Source organism: Zootoca vivipara, chromosome 8 (genome assembly GCF_965207765.1).
Source record: "Zootoca vivipara chromosome 8, rZooViv2.hap1.1, whole genome shotgun sequence".
Taxonomy (NCBI): Eukaryota; Metazoa; Chordata; class Lepidosauria; order Squamata; family Lacertidae; genus Zootoca; species Zootoca vivipara.
In genome coordinates this window covers 29,586,817-29,592,932 of record NC_142591.1, presented here as the reverse complement: position 1 = coordinate 29,592,932, position 6,116 = coordinate 29,586,817, and positions in this window count along the sequence as shown.

The following is a 6,116-nucleotide window of genomic DNA, read 5'->3' as shown; positions in this document are numbered from 1 at the left end:
TCCCTCCTCCTCCGTCCTCCTCCTCCTGGCGCTGAGCTGCGCGCGTTCCCGAGCTTGGAAAAGGCAGGGAAACCCCGCAGGTGCCTGGCTGAAGGCCAGCGAAATTGGTCTCACAAGTGAAGTGAATGGGAGAACTCAGAACTCGTCAGAAATTACATTTTATAGCGCAGTCTTAGACTTGTTTACAGAAGTAAGCACTGATTTCAATGAGACATACTTCGAATAAGTTTGATCGGCGGTATTAGCCACGTATCTAGACTGAGTCCCATTGAACTCAAGGATCTTAATCAGACATTATATGTATATGAAACAAAATAAAAAAAATCCTTCCAGTAGCACCTTAGAGACCAACTAAGTTTGTCATTGGTATGAGCTTTCGTGTGTATGCACGAATGACATACCAGTGACAAACTTACCGGTAGTTGGTCTCTAAGGTGCTACTGGAAGGAATTTTTTTATTTTATTTCGACTACGTCAGACCAACACGGCTACCTACCTGTGTAACTCGATTATATGTATATGACAGCACTGTAAATAAGTCTTGTCTAGACTTGCCAGGTGTTATGAAAATGAATGTAGCCTAGTCACTTATTTCCATAAGTGTTGTGTGTTGTGCCCTCCGACTCTACAATTCTATGATCCTTTGAAACAGATATGCAATTATTTACCCAAGACAGAAAGTGATCCAAATGACAGTTGTTGTTGTTTTAATTATAAACAAATATTGTTCGAACATACCCTTTTACATTCCAGAATCTACTTCCCTAGATGATGTTAACCTCTTCTTTTCTGTCCATTGTAATATAAGTTATTTTCATTTTATCCCTAATGTTCTTCCATAGGTGTTTTGTATAGAGAAAAAGTGTTGTGACCATATTCCCTTCCATTGATTTTGGAATTCTGGAGGATACTCCATTGAACAGGTAATTAGAACTATTGCTAATTTATTAATCCCTTTTTATTTTTCTTGCTTAATTTCTCCATCTCCTGCTAAGGCTTTTCAGATTGCTCAAACCAACCAAAAGCCTGAAGTCTAGAAACCCTAGATCACTATCCTAACTCACATGTCTAAAACTGAACTACATATCTTTCCTAAGCATCTGTCCTCTCCTTTATTAGACTCTCTATGAAATGACAGCATTGCCATCCCTCCTTTTGATCAGCCATGAAACTGTGGCTTTGATTTCTCTCCCCTCCCCCCCCGCCTCTCTGCCTCTATTTCTCCCATCCAACCTGCCACCAGATCACAGCTTCTCCCTGTACAATGTGAAAATGCACCTCTCCCTCTCTGCCCCTTGGATAAAAGTCGTCATTATTTCAATCCCTCTCTCAGCCTTCAGATCTCTTCAAACCATTTGATCATCAAAGCCATAGGTCAACATCCAGTGTTGCACAGTGGGAAAGGGGAATGCCATGACTCAGGGATAATAGACCATCTGCTATGTGTTCAGGTCCCAGATTTAATCCCTGGCATCTCTGAGTAGGGCTTGGAGAGTCTTTGGTCTAAAATCCTGGAAAGCCACAACCAATGAAGGTGGACAGTAGTGAGCTAGGTGGACCAATGGTCTGACTCCGCATAAAGCCCCCTTTCTTCCTAAATCCATGTGTGCAGTGGGCCCCCTGACATGCCCAGAACGTCTGCTCTGGAGGGTTCCTCAACCTCCTAGAGCAGTGTTTTTCAACCTTTTTTGGGCAAAGGCACACTTGTTTCATGAAAAAAATCAGGAGGCACACCACCATTAGAAAATGTTAAAAAAATTAACTCTGTGCCTATATTGACTATATATAAAGTAATTCTCCCACGGCACACCAGGCAACATCTCGCGGCACACTAGTGTGCCGCGGAACAGTGGTTGAAAAACACTGCCCTAGAGCAGATTTAGGGGGCACATAGGAGGCTGAAGGAGGTAGGAAAAGAAGGAGAAGCCCTGTTGTACAAGTAGATGCCTGCTCACGATATGTTGCTCTGCTACTCATACTTAGCTCAAATAAGTGTAATTTTGTTTGTCACATTGATTCTATGCTACCTTTTACTCAGCTTCCAGTCTTGCCCTCTTTTGGGAATTTGTTGCCTTTTATTCCCTCTGTTATTACTTCCATGATTCTCATTTACACTGTAAGCTCCTTGTGACCTGGCTTGTTTACTTATGTTTCTTTGTAAGAAATAATAATCTTAGGAAAATCTTAGAGAATTTCATAGAACTCTTCTTCAGGCATTGTGTGTAATGTATATCCATAGCACATTTGTAGCCTAAACAATGTCTTTTAAAGCAGCAAAGAATGTATTTTAAGAGCACCGGTCAACAGCATTTCCTCGAGATATTATCTATCAAGAACAGATGATTAATGGTGATTATACTGAAGTGTTGGGGAGGTTGGGGTTTGTTTTTATTGTTCCATAAGGCCTTGTTGTAATCTTAATTTCCTTTTGTAATTTTTGATATCTACACTGTATCTTTTCTTTTCTTTTTCTTTTTCTACTGTAAAACACCTTAAGATTTTTATATAAGGCATTGAAAATATGAAATAAATAATAGAGCTCATTTTGAATTCTCCTTTTGGCTAGTTTCTGCAGAAAGAAACTGTGTATAGGATGTCACTAAAGCAAATTTGCAGCTCCCTATCTAACAAATGGAATGTAGGTTAACTGGAATGTATGTAGCAAATTAAACTGGGATTAAGAAAAAAATAACCTCAATCCTACTTTTGGCAAAGGCACTAGTCCATCTGTTACTATAAAAGTGGGTTATTCCCTTTCAATTTTTATTCTTTTCTCCTTGAAAGTGGAAGGGCTATTGACTTCCTGTTAAGCAATGGCTTCCTATTTCTGGTAAGACTTTTATCAGCTAACTATTTCTTTAGCTTTTGCAAATGGATTTCCCTTGTGCAACTTTGGGTGTATTTCCTGAAATAGAAAAGTTTGTCACATTTATTTAATTGAAATATTGGTCTTTTTGACTTAACTTCTCCAATGTAGCTTATAAGAAACTGAAAACAATACATACCAAAAGCAAAGTGGGTTGATTTAAATCAAGACAACTGAAATCAGTGAGGGAACAAAGGCCTATTTAAATTATTGAGCTAAATCAAATTTCCCATTGATACCTCTTTGTAGTTCATAAACAGTTGCTCAAATCTAATTAGGAAACCACACTGACTTACAAATAAGCCTGTGATCCTATATTGAAGATATGCACTATTGGCAGCAGCAGTGCGGCAAGGGATCATAGCTGCCAAGTTATCCCTTTTTTACAGGGATTTTCCCTTATGCTGAATAGGCTTCCTCGCGAGAAAAGCGAAAACTTGGCAGCTATGCAAGGGATGCGGGTGGCGCTGTGGTCTAAACCACTGAGCCTCTTGGGCTTGCCGATCAGAAGGTTGGTGGTTCAAATCCAGGAGGGAGCTACCATTGCTCTGTCCCAGCTTCTGCCAACCTAGCAGTTCGAAAGCACACCAGTGCAAATAGGTAAATAGGTACCGCTGCAGCGCGAAGGTAAACCACATTTCCATGCACTCTGGCACTTGTCACGGTGTCCCATTGCACCAGAACCATTTTACTCATGCAGGCCACATGACCCGGAAAGCTGTCTGTAGACAAACACCAGCTCCCTCGGTCTAAAAGCGAGATGAGCGCCACACCCCATAGTCACCTTTAACTGGACTCAACCATCCAGGCATCCTTTACCATTACCTTTGCCTATTGGCTGTGGCAGAAATACTACTGCTCACTGCTGTACTACATGGGATTCAGCTTCCTAGGTATGCCTACACAACACTCTAACCATACAGCTGCAGAATTCCTGAAAATTCACTAGCAGGATGGCTTTGTAAACCAGAGGGTGGGGTCCCAGCATAGGACACATTTAATGCCCCGTCCTCACTCAGGCCACACCCTGTTGATGGTGCAACTTTACACTGACATCAGAACCAGCAGAAGGAAATTCCTTCTCATTTTGTTCAATAGAGAGGAATTGGGGGGGATAGCTGCTCTGTGGTACCTATATCACCATTTATTTATAAACCGATTTATATATGACCAGTGCTTTTTTCCTTAAAAAAATGTTCAGGGGTACTCTCATTTTGACTCAAGAAAACCACCATTTTATAGTTCAAAATGGGGAAATGAATACAGTAAATGGACAAAAGTACAAAGATTCACAAAATGTTTAGGGGTATGCGTACCCCTGCGTACCCCCAGAAAAAAAGCACTGTATACGGCTATATCACAGAAGATATCAAAGTCCAATTTAAATTAGAGATCATCAACTGTTACAGAAAGATGTTTTCTTAATTGCCTGCATAAGCTTAGCAGCAAAGTTTTCAGCAGGTGTTCAAAGGTTAACACAGAAGGTGCTGCTAAATCTCTATTGGCAGAGCATCCCACTGGACTGGGCCCACTGGTCTGCAGTCAATGGAGGACTAACCTAGTCCCCTAAATGTTCCCCTGGTAACTCCTTCCCAAAGCCCAGGAAGCTTCTGCCCAGCTTAGGGAGCGAGGCGCAATGCTCAGACACACAACATCGCCCTCACAAGCGGGAGCCTCTGGCCCTAACTGTTCCCCTACGAAATATTTCATCACATGCCACTGACTGGGCCGATGACACTAAAGGCTCAATTTCTCACCAGCTCAGGGTATGCCGAACTGCTCCTGCAGATGATCTCAATGATTGCACTGGGATGAAAGGGTTCAAGAGGTCCCTAAGGTACCCTAAGTGATGGAGGGCTTTGGAAATGAATACAGTGACCATGACACATTATGGGATATTTCACAAGCCCCAGTACACCACTACCCATATACAAACCCCACACAAGGATGCGACAACTCTGATGATAGGTACTAAGGAACATTTGGCAATGTACGTGGTTCTCTTCCACAACCCCATTTATCTTCACAATAACCCTGTGAGGTAGACTAAGATAAACAATCCAATCATTCTGAAGTCACCCACGTAGCTTAATAGCTGAGTCTGGATTTGAATCCAGGTCTCCCTGGTCTTTGCCCGACACATAGCAAAAACAAACTAAAAAAACAAAACAAAACACACAGATCCAGTTCACAGATCAGTTTCACACTGTGATAACGCTGGTTACAAAACAGAGGCTGTAAAAATTCTTCTGATTGTCATTCCACAGTCATGTTTATACAATCCTCATTTGCTTTTTTAAAAAAGTGCCCATATTGCTTTGTTATTGACACTACTGGGGGGGGGGGGAATCTTAACAGTAATGTCATAGTGAATGGCACACAGGGAAGGAAAGAGTGGCCTTTCTCAAATATAAGCTAAAGCAAAGAAACAAATTTCGGTGAGCAGCTCTCCTGCCCTGATGCAAATGATAACAAAAAAGACCTATGGAACTTTATAAACAAGTGCTCCGTTACAGCAAAGGGGCTGGGGGAAAAAACAACCCAGGAAACTGCTTCCAGAAATGCGAGATGCTTCTAGAGGAGAGGTGGCTAACTTGTGGCCCCAGAACTTCATGCAGACCCCACCCCAAGAATTTGTGATGCCTTAAGACCCCCCATTTGTCTTTAAAAGTGTGGGGGGGGGAGGAATAAATGTAATTTTGCTTCTCTCTCCATATGGGATGTCAGGATGCCAAAAAGCTTTTGTGTGTGTGTGAGAGAGGGGGGGGGCTGTCTGTGTGTCTACACACATACACTTGGTTACCAACCGCTTCATAGGTTCCCTGCTGTAATACTGTGATGCCCAAAGTTTTTGTGCTACTATCTCAAAGCCCCCCAAAGTTTGCCCATTTTAAAACAAGTAATTTATCTCCCCCACCCAACCATTTCCACAATTCCCCAGATGTGTTCTGTGTAGCCCAAAGTACTTTGTGGCACCCCACCCAAATGTTTCCTTCTTTAAAACATTAATGCCTGGCAGTGTCCCCTTCTACTATTAAGCCATGTTCTACTTTTACATGCGGCCCCTGGAAGATGGACCATTAGTCAATGTGGCCCTCAGATGAAAATATTTTAACCATTCCTGTCCTAAAGAATTATCTTTGATTGGTGTGGTTTGAGTGTGCAAAACTGCAGGAAGTGTAATGATTAATTTGATGAAAAGGACAGTTGTCTTCATTGCTAAATTAGTTTATTTTGCTCCCAAAAGAGT